The sequence below is a fragment of the Typopeltis vanoorti genome, chromosome 25 (assembly GCF_054136105.1).
Source record: "Typopeltis vanoorti isolate ZY-2024b chromosome 25, IOZ_Tvanoo_1.0, whole genome shotgun sequence".
NCBI classification, from domain to species: Eukaryota; Metazoa; Arthropoda; class Arachnida; order Uropygi; family Thelyphonidae; genus Typopeltis; species Typopeltis vanoorti.
Window position 1 is genome coordinate 46496184 of NC_143573.1, and position 15277 is coordinate 46511460.

A 15277-nucleotide genomic window follows, 5' to 3' on the forward strand; every position below is an offset into this window, starting at 1 on the left:
CACAAAAAAAAAACTATATAATTATCATTAACTAAACATCAAGAAAATATATAATCATTATTAAGAAACAAGCCAATAACATTAATTAATTATATCAGTTTTTAATCTGGAAAGGGCATCAGCGTTACCATGACAACTACCCTTTCTATATGTAACGGTCAGATTATAACGTTGTAGGGTTAAAGCCCATCGGGACAACTTGGCACCATGAGGGGCACTTTTAGTTAGATAGGTCAGAGGGTTATGATCTGAAATTACCTGTATTTCAGCACCAAATACCCATGTGTCAAACTTTTTCAATGCCTCCAAGATGCAAAAAGCTTCCCTTTCAATGGTTGACCATTTCATTTGACAGGAATTTAGTATCTTACTGAAGAAAGCAATGGGCAATTCTTTTCCTTGTTCATTGTTTTGAGCTAAGCATGCACCAATTGCTGTTGCTGATGCATCCGTATACAACTGGAATGGCTTGTCGAGATCTGGAGTATGCAAAGAAGGCATTTTTATAAGCTCTTCTTTGAGTTTCGTAAAAGCTTCATCAGCATCAGTAGTGCTAGGAATGTTGTTTGAGACACTTTTCTTAGTCAGATTTGTCAGTGATAATACAATTTGGGAGAATCGTGGTATGTAGTCACGGTAGTAGCTAGCCAGTCCAAGTAGACTTCTTACTTCCTTCTTTGTCGCTGGTGTCGCTAAACCTTTTATAACCTCGACCTTCTCTGGGTCTGGGGAATGTTGACCGTATCCAATCAAATGACCTAGGAACTTCACTTGATTTTTCCCGAATTCGCATTTTTCTAGGTTTACTGTTAAACCTACCTCTCTTAATGTTTTGAAGACTTCATCTATATGGGTGAGATGTTCAGACCATGTTTTAGAAAATATAGCCAAATCGTCGATATAAGATCGGCAGTATGCCTTATGAGGAGCTAGTGCTTTATCTAATGATTTCTGGAATGTGCTTCCAGCGTTCTTCATTCCAAACGGTAAGGCGTACCATTGATAGTGACCAGAATGCGTCACGAATGCGGTTAAGGGCTTTGCTTTCTTTTCCATAGGGATTTGCCAATATCCCTTGGTGAGGTCAACTACAGTGATAAATCTTGCTTGTCCTACCTCAAATAATAAATCTCTAGCTATTTTCATTGGATAAGCATCTGAAATAGTAAAACTATTTAGCAATCTAAAGTCAATGCATAGTCTGACACTTCCATTTTTCTTAGCCACACAAACCACGGGATGAGCCCATTCACTGACACTTGGCTCAATGAGACCCATATCTAACAGTTCTTTGATTTGTCGATCTACTTCCTTTTGTAGAGTGATTGGCACCCTATAGGATTTGAGTCTCTTAGGGGAACAGTTCTTTGTAACTTTGATGGAGTGTCCATCAACTTTGGCATGACCAGGTTTGGAACTAAAAACATCTGCATATTTCCGGAGGATGTCAAAAAGTTCTTGTTTTTGTTCTCCCGTCAAGAGAGCTTTCATATCCTCAAGGTGTTTCATAATATCTTCAACTGATTTATTCATCTTGTCAGCGAGTGCATAGTGGAGTGTTCCGAAATCTTCATCTAGTTCGAAAACTAGACCGACATGATTAATTCTTTGAATATATGGTCGAAGCTTATTTATGTGGAGCTCCCTGATACTTCCATCCTTCATCTCAACCTTCGCAGAATGTGGTCTAGTAAGTTGGATGACTGTAGCAGGTCCTGTCCAAGTATTTAGAAGCTTATGAGAGGATGAAGGTCATCATCATCATCATCATCATCATACGTATCAAGGATTTAGGCCTAGTATGGCCTGTTCCGGCCTTAGAAGTCATCGTGGAATCGTTTAAGAAGATGTCCTGGTTTTCTTTTTCCTAATGGCTTGTACTTTAAGGCTTGTTTTGGTAATCTTTCTGTTTTCATTCTTTGAACGTGTTCCATCCATCTATGTTTATATTTTTTAATTTTTTCAATTACTGGTTCTTGGTTTAATTCTTTCATAATATCTTCGTTTCTTTTGGGATCAAATAGGGTATACTTTGCAGTTTTTCTCATAAACTTCATTTCTGCTGTTGTTATTCTTTGTTTGTCTTTTTGTTTTATTGTCCAGATTTCGCTTCCATACATTAAGACCGGTAGGGCTAATGTATTGTATACTTTTAGCCTGGTTTGTTTTTGAACTAGGTTTGGTTTAAATATAGAGTTAATTACTCCTGTTATTTTTAAATATTTTGCAATTTTTATGTTTATATCTTTTTCATTTTCATAAGTGATCATACATCCTAGGTAGTTAAATGAATTCACCTGTTCTAAGATCTTGTTATCTAATACTATTTTCGTTCTTGCTGGATCTTGTCCTTTAAAGGCCATAGTTTTTGATTTTTCCGTTGATATTATCATACCATAATCTTTGGATATCTCATTTAGATTTAAAATAGCTTTCTGTAAGTTATCTTCAGAATTTGTAATTATTATTTGGTCGTCTGCAAAGAGGAGAGTGTTTAAGTTAACTGTAGGTGAAAGTTTAATTCCTTGATGTAAATTTTTACTCCATTTTATTATTATTTCATTTAAGTAGATATTAAAAAGAGTTGCTGAGAGGGGACATCCCTTTCGGACCCCTTGGTTTATCTCTCTTGTATATGATAGCTCATGATTTAGTCTTATTTGTATTTGATTATTTTCATATATACTTGTGACAGCTTTTAGGATATTATTTGGTATTTGTCTTTCTTTTAATATGTTAAATAATATGTTTCTTTTAACTTTGTCAAATGCTTTTTCAAGTCAATAAATGCAATATGTGTTTCTAAATTATATTCTCTTCTTTTCTCTATTATTAATTTTAGGCAGAAGGCTGGGTCTATACATGATCGTCCTTTTCTAAATCCATTTTGTACCTCTAGAATAAAGTTTTCGGAATATTTCATTAGTTTGTTATTTAAGATTCCGCTGTATATTTTGTAACATGAATTTAGTATACTGATACCTCTATAGTTTTTAGGGTCATCTCTATTACTTTTCTTAAAGATAGGAATCACAATTGCTTTTTTCCATTCTATTGGGGGGGATACCAGTTGAGTAAATTTTATTTAAAAATAATAAGAGTCTTCCTTTGAATCTTGTTCCTGCATATTTATATAGTTCTGAACCTAGCTTATCTTCTCCAGGTGATTTTCCGTTTCTTGTTTCTTTCAGGCTGATTTCTAATTCTTCAGTTATTTCCTTTTCATTTTCGTTAATTGTTTGCCAGTTGTCTTTTTTAAAATATTTGTCTGTCCACAGTTCTGCGTAGTAATTTAGAAATTCTTCTAATTTCAATTCAGTGTTTAATTTTATGTTATCTTTGGTATCTGCATTTAGGTGTTTCAAAATCTTATATACATTGGGTCTTATTTTATATAAATCATGTTCTAAATTAGAAACATATTTATTCCAATGATTCTCTATGTCTTTTTCTGACTTCTCTTTTAGCTATGGCTCTTATTCTTTTATATTCTATTTCATCTTCTAATCTTTTACTGCTTAACCATTTGTGATAGGCTTCTTTTTTCTTTTTGATTATTTCTTTGATTGTATCATCCCAGATCTTCAGTTTTTTTCTTTTATTGAATTTTTTGGTCTTTCCTAAGCTTTCATTTGCTGCTGCATTTAGTATCGTTGTTATATTAAGCCATTCTATTTCTATTTCTTCATTTTGTTTTATTTTATCTAGATATTGGTTAATTCTTTGTTCATATAGCCATTGTACATTTGTGTCATTCAATAGTCTAGTTTTATAAACAAATGTTTCAATTTTTCTTTCTGTTCTTGTTACTTGTAGCCATTTAGGTGGTAATCTTAATTTTATTTTAACAAGGAAGTGGTCACTGCTTATTTCATATCCTCTGTGAACTCTAACATCTAGTGAAAATTTTGATGTCTTTTCATTTAATATGAAGTAATCTAATATTGATTTCCATCCTCTTGCTGCCCAAGTATATTTATGTATGTCTTTATGTTTATAGAAGGAATTCATTATTTTTAGGTTATTATAAACTACAAAATCAATCGATTTTTTACCATTTCTGTTTAGAGTGTGTTCTCCATGTATTCCTATATTATTATTAATTTTCGTGTTTCCAATTCTTGCATTTAAGTCTCCTGCTAAAATTATGTAATCATTTTTATTTATTTTATTATATATGTTTTGTAGGTGATTATAAAAATCAATATTATCCTGTTCTCTTCCTTCATCTGGGGCATATAAACCAATTATTGTTAAATAGCCTCTATCTATTTTTATTCTAGCTTCTATTATTCTTTCATTCCATAATTTATAATGTTTTAACTGTTTTGAAAGGGAGTTATGAATCCAAATCATGACTCCTGCTTGTGCTCTTTGGTCTCTGTCGACTCCACTGTATATCACATTAAAATTTTCAGTTCTCATAGTTCCTTTTAATTTCTCTTTTGTTTCAGTGATTACTGCTATTTTAAAATTTGTTTCGTTTAATAACTGGTCTAATTCTATTTCTTTATATGCTATTCCTCTTGCATTCCAGTTTGCTATGTGTATTATATTTTGTCGTTTCCATTTTCGTTTTCCCTTTTCCATTCCAGGGTCGTTTCCCATAGATTCAATCCGATTATTTTTTTCTGTCAGCTTACAAGTATGGTCATGTTCTCCATGTCAGGGGACTAGCCTGACGATGGAATAGTTCAGTGGTAGGGCTGCTACCTTAAGGCTTCTGAACTTGCCTTCTTCCGAATTTAAACCCATAGGAGGAATAGGGTATATTGAAGGGGAAAGGGTAGATTATAGAAGAAATATAGTAAGGTGTATAGAGAGGACATAGTTGTAAGGCCAGAAATGAAAAGACCCCATGGCCCTCGAGTACTCTAATAGCATAAGGGTCATAAAATAAGAAGAGTTGGCTAATAAGGCCTTATAGGAAAGATTAAAGTAAGTGGATCTTCCTCAAAGTAGAAAAAGGAGAGGATATATCCAGCTAGGGGTCCATGGGAGTGCCGCTTCCCTTACAATCAAGATGATTGCCCCTTATGGCCCTGTTGGTCCACGAGTCCTTATTCAGTATTATTCAGTATACAATGAAGGATTTTTCTTTGGAATGAAGATTATATCTGGAGGAGTATCGTTCTTGAGACCCTTTGGCATTCTCGGATGCAATTTCATCAGCTTTTCTTAGATTTTCAAGAAGCTCTTGTAAATAATCTTCAATCGAGCGAGAGGCAGTGGTTGGGATGCCTCGTCCACCAGTCCAAATTTCCTTTAACAAAGATAGGGGGCCTGGAGGTAATCTTCCATATACCATCTGGAATGGTGATAACCCAGTAGTGCTATGTGGTACTTCTCAGTATGCGAATAGAAGATAGGGAAGATGTAAATCCCAGTTTCTTCCATGTTCCTGTATATTCTTATTCATCATCTCTTTTAAAGTTCTGTTCCAATGTTGAGCAGCGCCCATACTCTCAAGATGTCCTGGAGTGGAAAAACGTGGAGCTATGCCTAGCAGATCTTCAAAAGCTTGAGTGAGTTTAGATGTGAAATTCGTACCTTGGTCGGTACAGACCATTTTAGGAAATCCAGTCTGAGTAAAAATCCTCATTAGAACGTTACATGTGGTTTTAGCACTTATTTCCTTGACAGGTATGGCTTCGGCCCATCTAGTGCATAAATCAACAGCACATATTATGAATCGATGTCCTCTTCCTGATGGAGGTTCTAACGGTCTGATACAATCCACGCTCCATACCTCAAACGGAGTTTCTGGTCTGACGATAGGTCGTATGGGGATTCTATCTCTATATCTAGCAGTCCTTCTCATTTGACATTCCTTGCAGCTTTCGCAATATTTTTTCACATCTTGTTTAATGGTAGGCCAAAAGAATGAGTACTTGATTCTCTGACGGGTTTTCTTTTCGCCGAGATGGCCAGCAAGAGGGATTTCATGTGCCACCTTTAAGACATTCTCTCGTTTCACACGCGGTAGCACTACTTGTCTAATATTCTCACCACAAATATGTTCGTTATGAAGCAGAACCCCATTGTCAAACGCATAGGAATTTTTCTGCCTTTTTGCCCATTCAAAACACCTTCGAAGCGTCTCATCATCCTTTTGAAGTTTGCCGAATTCGAATTTTGTTTTTTCTGGTATACACTCATTTTCTGCACCTGGTGGGGACTCTATCGTACTTACTGCCAATGCTGTACTGGTTATTTTCGAAGGCATGTCTTCGTCTTCATCATCTTCTGACCGTTTATCACTTAAATCTTTTGATTTCAGAACCGGTGTCTCCCAATGATGACTACTCTCATGTAGCTCAACGCTTTCGACCCGCATTTCATAGGCAGAGGAGCTCAGTAGCAGATCGGTAACCAGTCTTCTTGAGACGGCACAGGTGACTGGAACATTACCATGTAAATTATCATCAATTTTCATTTCAAAAATCCTTAAGGGTGTTATTTCATTTTCTCCGAAAGCAGAAGATATTTCTATCTTACGTTCTTCATCATGGGGCGTATCTGCCACTAAATCTTCGCACACTACCGATATTTGCGCTCCCGTATCTATTATTCCATTTAAAACCCTACTTCCACATTTGATTTTGATGACCTTCAAATCATCTACGTTTCGATCAATGTCCACTGATTTGGATACTGGAATGGAAATTTTGGCAGTCAACACACCTGATTTATCGTCATCCCCAGTGGTAGACGTTTGAACTAGGTTACTGTGTGCTGTAGTAGGAGTACCTTTTGATTGACTATTTTTCATACAAAACTTGGCGATATGACCTTCCCTTCTACAAGTAAAACAAGTGGATTTATAGTGAGGCTTGTATGAATCATCATTTCGCCGTGGCTAGTACCATCTCGGTGGACTTTGAGAGGGAGATAATAACTTATTCTTGAATGTTCACTCAGCAGGTGGAGTATAAGGTCTAAACTTTTCAGTAACCTTGTCCTTCGGAATAGCTCCGATGGGCTTCCTTGATGTACTACGAACACTGTCGTATTCGTCCAATCTGTCAGCTAACTTGGTTGGAGAAACGAATTTTGCCCAGTCGTCTAAGAGATATTCTCTCACTTCATGTAGTACTTTCTTCTTCAGTTGATCCATAATAATTAGATCTTTTAACCCTTCAAAATCCTTGATATTAAGGCCACCAATCCACTCTTCGAAATAATTAGTTATTTCATTAACAGAAATCCCTCCAAGATTTTTCAGCAACCTTTTGGTGCATCACAAACTTTTTTCTGAAACTTTCAGGATTCAGTCTAAATCTCTTTAGTAGAATTGTTTTAATATATTCATAATCTTCGCAATTTTCTTCTGACTCTCTACCAATTATTTGGACAATCTCAAATGGTAACAAAGTCAAGAGACATGATATCCAGTCTTTAACATCTATTTTGGTTCTCTTAGCTTGTCTTTCAAACAGGGATAGGTATATCACAATGTCATCCTCTTGTAATCTAAACCTAGGCATTAGCTTAATTAGCTCAAGAAAATATGGTTTATTGTCACTGGATACTGGAGTTGAGGTTGGTTGAACACGTGCTTCAATTTCAAGTTTCTTCAACTCGAACTCCATTTGTTCTCTTTTCTGTTGGGCTCCCAATTCATCTTTCTGGCATTGGGCTTCTAGTTCTTTCTTCATCAGTTCTTCCTCAAGTCTGGTACTAATAGTCGTCTCCAACATCCCTTTAACAAATTCTTCTTCATAAAATTTACTTCCCGTAATAATCATTTTAAGATCTATCACTTTCATTTCAACAGTTGGCTTCTCTCCCAATTCTTCAGCCAATTTACGTAAATCTTCCTTTCTACCTTTGGCTAAATAAGCCATGGTGCTAAACAATAACTCTCTTTACTGATTAAAAAAAAAAAATCACCCTTAAAAAAGAATCAATTGCATTTTTTTTTTTTTAAATGCTCAAAAAGAGATGTATATATTTGGCGATTATGGGACTTATAATTAAATTCAATATATCATTTGTAAACATAGATAAATCTTACAATATTATCAGATAAAAACTTCAACTACACAATTTACTACACTTTCAAATACACAAATATATATATATATATATATATCTGTGTGGATATATAAAAACAAAACAAAAATAAAAAAATAGTTCCGATTTTACACCGCTACTATATAATAACTGAAATCTCGAAACAGAACTATCAAAACAGTATGCAAAAATTAACTATGATAACATTGTCGTGTTCTTTCTCTGGCGAGAAATCACAAGTACTGACTGTTCCAAGATGGAACTAACATGCAAAACAGGACAAATCAGTAACTGCAGAACAAAATAAATTTAAAATGAAAAAAAAAAACACAACTATTCTGAATTATCTGGGATGAAAATATAGCTTGAACACTGACGTGTTTTTCATTTATCCAAACTGTTGTACTACTGTTCCAGGATGGAACAAAATTAGAATACTGATGTATTCTTTCTCTGGCGAGAAATCAAAACTTCTACTGTTCCAGGATGGAACAAACTCCGAACACTATTTTTTTTTTGTTTTGTATTAAAACAGACTTTCGCCCAAATAATCAAAATAGAACTCTAAAACATGGGAGCATGCATTTACATAACGAATTGCTCTCACCTTGTAGGTCCTATCGACTGCGCCAGTAAAACTCGGACTTGTGATAAGTGGTAAAGCTGGTGAAAGTCTTGATCATTACGCAGAATGAATGCTCGCTTATAAGTATACTTTTAGAACACATTCATACGCATTTCACTGATGTAACTCTTTTGTAGATTCTTGAAACTACAAAAACATTATAATTTGCTTTCAAACACTAATGTTGTACTTATTCTTTCACTTCAGGCACATTTAAAAAAAAATGGATACCACACACAGCAGAAACTTTGCTAATGAAGTCTTAAGCGTCGTCTGCTTCTGTCACGACTGCAGCGCCTCCTCGCCACCAGTACACAGTTTAAAGAGAATTCACTAGTCTTTGTGACAAAAATCCTTACAATACCACTCCTTAAACTCATTGACCGTTCTCGCTCTCACAACTCCATCAGGCAATGCATTTCATGGTTCAAACACCCTCCATGCAAAGAAACCAATCCTCACCCTCTTGCATACAGTTTCCTTTTGTAACTTCCAGGGATGGCCTCATCATCACTCCTTCTGCTGTTCAACCAAGCGAAAGAATTCCCCAGTGTCAACCCTGTAACCACCTCTCAACAGTTTAAAACTCTCAATCATATCACCTCTCCTTCTTCTATCCACCAAACTCTGCAGTCCACATTCCCTCAGCCGACCCTCATAACTAACATGGTACAGTCCTGAAACCATCTTTGTTATCTGCCTTTGTACCCTTTCCACGGTTAATTTATCCCCTTCAAACCCTGGGGACCAAATCTGAGAACAATAGTCTAAGTGTGGTCTGATCAGAGACTTATACAACGGAATGATAACCCATTTATCTCTGCAGGTCAGTGTTCTTCTCATTATTGCAGCAATCCTCTGTGTTACCTTCACCACAATAATAAATTTAGTTTAATCCTTTATCCAAGTGTGAGCAAACAAAGTTTGCACCTGAAAGTATCTTCAGGACTGGGATAAGGTGGTACAACACCGGGCAACTCGTTGCAAAGGTGGAGCAAGATAACATCACTCCTATCTCAGTATCTCCCATAATGCAAAACACATCTCCTTGCAGATATGTATAATGTTATGCATTAAGGGAAGGGCCACTACCCAGACTAGTATCGACCTTTATTGAGGTCTCTTCAGTGGGAGCGAGACCCAATTGGGAATACCAGGCAGAAGCATTAGCAAGGTCATCTCTACCTATAGGAGTTGCCAAACGGTGTGCCACCTCTGAAGAGACCTCAATAAAGGTTGAAACTAGTCTGGGTAGTGTCCCTTACCTTAATGCATAACATTATACATATCCGCAAGGAGATGTGTTTTGCATTATGGGAGATACTGAGATAGGAGTGATTTTAGCTTGCTCCACCTTTGGCACAAGTTGCCCGGTGTTGTACCACCTTACCCCAGTCCTGAAGATACTTTCAGGCGCAAACTTTGTTTGCTCACACTTGGATAAAGGATTAAACTAAATTTATTATAGTCTAACCAAGTGAAAAATAAACTTTCATTACCTTCACCACCTTTGCATTATGTCCCCTAAATTTCAGGTTTCTCTCAATCATTATCCCCAGATCTCTTGTCTCCCCTACTTCCTCTAGAGGTCTCTTCTAGTTATACTAGAAGAGACCTCTAGTATAACTCCTCCCATAGAGTATGCAGTGCTCATCGCTTATTCAAGTATTATTCATCGCTTATTCTAGCTTATTCAAATCCGCTTGCAGGGCTACCACATCTGCACTATTACTAATAATCCTTCTCAGCTTCACATCATCTGCAAACAACTGAATATCCCCTTGCAATCCACTGACAATGTCATTGATATAAAGGTTAAACAATATAGGTCCCAGTACTGAGCCCTGTGGGACCCCACTTGTAACTGTCCCACCATACACAACTCTCTGATACCTATCGGACAGCCAATCCTGAATCCAGTTGACCAATCTGACATCCAGACCCATGTGCAGTAACTTAAATATCAACTTATCATGTAGCACCCTGTCAAATGCTTTCGCTAAGTCTAAGAAAATGGCAGTATATGCCTTTCCCCTCATCTAATGCTCTTGTAACTTTATTATAAAAGGCTAGCATATTGCTAAAACAAGAACGCCCCCTTCACAAATTCATGTTGACCCTCACGGATAATACCACCCTCATCTGCCCAACTGTGTATATGGTCCTTCAATAATTTATCCAAAGATCTTAACTTCTGATGAAACACAAATTGTCCCATCGTTAGACACTTCCAGTCTGCTACCACCCTTATGCAATGGCACTCTCTTACCTTCCTTCCATTCCATGGGCACCTTTCTCGCAGCCAGACTTTCACTGAAGAGCCAGGTCAAAGGCACTGTCAGTTCCCTAGCACATTCTCTCAAAACTCGTGGTGAAATACCATCCAGTCCCACAGCTTTACTGACATCCAGAGTAAGTACTCAGTATTTGAAACACACTCTCCTCCTGTACCTCTAAACCTCGAACTTGCCCTATCCCTCTAGTATTAAAACTGACTCCTCCAGGATGAAATACTCCAATAAAGTGTTCAATGAACAATTCCACTATGTCCTCTGCCAGTCATTCTATTCCCATTTTTATCCTGTAATATCATTCTTCCACAGTCATTTCTCCTCCTACTGGCCACATATCTAAAAAATAAAAAAAACCTAGGATTTTCTTTGGATATTAGGGCCAATCTACTTAATAAACCTTCACTGTATCCTCTCCAAAACATCCTCTTGAAAACCAGATAACCAAGTCTCTGCACAGCTGTCCATATGTTGCCTGATCTCTTTGCATAATCCATTGTGATGTTCTTACAATTTTAGCAAAGTGACTTAATCTCATGTTAAATCCGTTTACTGTCACTCCCAGACATCTAATCTCTTCCACTTTCTTCAAAATTTTTCCATTACTTGTATACTCTGCATCTAACCTTGCACTTTAGAGCATTAAACTGACAGCTGCACTTACCTAATCTGTTTAGATACTCCTGAAAGCCATAGTATCTGCTCTACTTTTCATAGTTCTTCCCAACTTTGCATCATTGGTTAACAGCTGCATATCTCCAGTTAAGCTGTCTCAATGTCATTAACATACAAGTTAAACAATAAACATTCCTGTGGCACTCTACCAGTGAACTTCTTCTTTTGAGATATCACTCCTTCACGCACAACGTGTTAATACCTATCTGACAGCCTATTACCAATCCCATCTGCTTCAGTATAGCTACCAGCACTGTCATGTGGCAGTCTATCAAAGGCTTTGAAAAATCTAAGTACATCATGATCTTCCTTAACAAACCTATGCTATTATCAACCCATTTTGGAATCCTTGTCCTCACCATCTCTCAAACATCTTAACATTTCCAGATACACAGATTGCTCTATGATTTGTAGCCTCAGTAATATTCTTCTCTCTTTGTGAAGTTGAACAAATTTTCCCACTTTCCACTCCTTCAAGACTCCTGATGCAAGTCATGTAAACAGGCATGCCAATGGTGGTATTCCCTAGAACATTCCTTCAAGGCATGTGGCAAAATAATGAATTTTCAAATTCTACTGCCTTATTAACATGAAGTTTACTTAATTCATCCAGTTTCTCATGATGTTTACTTCATGAGGATGAAATACTCTTATAAACTGCTCATCGAATCATTCAACTATATCCTCAGTATCAGTTACTAATCTGCCGGTATCATCAACTAGCTTCATCCTCTCCTAGTAATTGTTCTTCTACTTGTCACATGTCGAAATATCCCATTGTGATTTTTCTTAGTGTGATTCGTTAATTTCTTTTCATACTGCGCTTTTGCTGTCTTTACCAACCAAGTCACCCTTTTGTACTGGTCTTTCTACCCTTCATACAATTGATTATTACAAACATTCATCTTGTGTTGCTACCATGTATTCTTCTTCTTCCAGATTTCATGCTTAATCTCTTGATTCATTCATCTTACTCTTACCTTATTTAGCCTTTTTACCTTTGAAATATACTCAGACATTGCTTCTGTTAAATAGCTCTTGATGAATGCCCAAGCAGCATCTGTCTCATTTCCAATCAATTCCTCTTTGCATGTTATAGCTCTCAGTTGTCTCCTAAGCTTTTCATAATAACCTGCCTTGTAGTTCCATATATCCCTTCTTCATAGACATTCTCATATGACTGGCTACAACCCAGATGATCACTTCATGGTCACTCTCAACAACCAGAGGAAAATTAGGCATTCCATTCACAATCACATCCTCTGATGATATAATCAGATCTAAAACTCTTAAGTCCCTTGTGTCCCCACTTTGTTATATATTGCCTAAGGTTGTTGTCCCTTATGAACTCCAGAAATTCATTCTACTTATTCTCTAATGCTATCTCTTCTTTTCAGTCAACACTGTGTAATTGAAATCACCCATAATAATCATCCTTTGATTGCTCACTAAGCTAAGTTGTCTCTTCATTTGTCTTCATTCTCTACCTTTCCCAGCCTGTAGGAATACCCAACCAAATATCTCATTGTATCAAGTCTTTTCCCCTTGTATCTGAATCTGAGCCTAGTGTATGCATAATTCCTCTGCTATCATCAGCAGTACTCAATCTCCCTTGTTGCCCTTCCTATCCTCATGAAAAACATCATATTCTTCTATTTCTATCAAGATATCATTCTCATCTAATTATGTATCGCTTATTATAACTGTTTTCATGTAAATAAACCCAATCAATGTAACAATTTCATCTCTCTTATTTCTGATACTCCTGGCATTCATAAATAAGCATAAGAATTCATTTCTTAATCTATAACATTCCTAGTCATGCTGCCTCTTACCTATGACTTCTCCACAGACCCTTATTCTTTGTTTCATATATTCACCCCAGACTCATCTATCCCTTGCATTCCCGACCTTTCCATTAATGTGCTGACCAGCCTCATACATGCATTTATTACTGCTTTTGGAATCAACTGTCTTTACACTATTCCTTCCTGAACTCCTTAGCCCACCCTGTTTCATTATCCAACTTGCATTCTTGTTCTCACATTCTCATCTCCATTCACAATCATATCAGTCTCATCTGGTCCACTTTCCTATTGATTTACATATTCTCTGACTTCTGCTGATACCTTGTTTGCATCACTCATTACACTTCTTACCAGCATCACGTTTTCCAAATGACTCACTCCAAAACTATTCAGATGCAGTCCATCAGTCTTGTACAGTTCCATTTGTCCCTCAAACTCATTCACATGATCACAAACTGCATACCTTTCTCTACACAGATTTCTGCTAACATTCCCATTTGATCTTTGCTTCAGTTCATCATTGTCACACCTGGGCAACAGAAACTATTCTTTCTACCACATTGTTTTCTTTTACTCCTCTCAATAATCTTCTGATATCCATGCTACATTCTCCCTGTGCTTAACCAAATGATTTGTTCCAAAACTGCAAACTCTCTCACATGCTCGCTTCTCATATTTCTCATATTTATGCCGCAATCATCTTGTTCATTCCCTCTTCCAGAAAACAAACCTTGTTCACCCTCTTATCCACCATGCCTTTTTTAATAGAATCTCTGTCAAGTGCTACTCTTAATTCATTTACTACTTCTTTTTCTCTACTATCTTTTATTTTATTCTTTTGCACTCCAGAAGAGTGTGAAAGAATGCAGAAGATATTTTTCAGTACAAGACAAGGAGAGAGAGAGAGAGAGAGAGAGAGAGAGAACAAGAGGATCACCACTGGGAATTGCATGAGTGCAGTTAAGAATGGCATGGGGGTAGATTTTTTGCTTAGAGAGTCGTGATGAGTGGAATGGGTTGCCAGAGATTGCTCTGAACACTTTGTCATTGAATGAGTTGAAAGAGAGGTATGACAGGTATTGGGTCAATAATTGTCTGTGGGCCTCCCACAGTAAGTCTTCAGACTCCATGAAGATGCATGCATTGATATTTCAGGAACATTTGGATGATAGACTGTCTTGCTTGCTTACATTACCTAAGTTTTCCCTTATATAGATATTACAGTGAATGAGTGAACATAACTTATTTTGCCCTATTTGCAGAGAAATATAATAAACAAAAAATGGACATGATATATTTCACATTCTTTATCAGTTAACTTTTAAGTGTTAAATTCTAGCAAATAAACATTTTTAATATTTCTTAAAATATATATATATATATATATATTTTTTTTTTTTTTTCGTATAGGTCCATCTCTTACTACATGTGCATTGGCTTTTGATAAGGAAAAATCCTTTCCAGTCATTGATCAGAGGAGTCACACATATGAATATTTAGATCCATTTTATACCTGTGAGCAAGAAAACAGCTACATGTTAAAGAAGAGATATAACATTGCAAATTCATTATATACCTGTGATAAAGAAAACAGCCACATGTTTAAGAAGAGCTATAACAGTTATGTAGATGGCAGTTGGAATTATAATCCTCATCATTCTGTTTCATCAACTGAGAACATTGATTCCCTTGGTCTTCATGACCTTCAACATTTTAAATCAATACCTTCTTCTTCTTCTTCTGGAAGTCCCATATTACATAGACTCATAGATAACAGAGGAAATATTCTCAGTTCATCAGCATTTCAACTACAAAATTCTGGAGATTGGCAAGAAATGTCTTCAAAACATTTAAATTTCTTT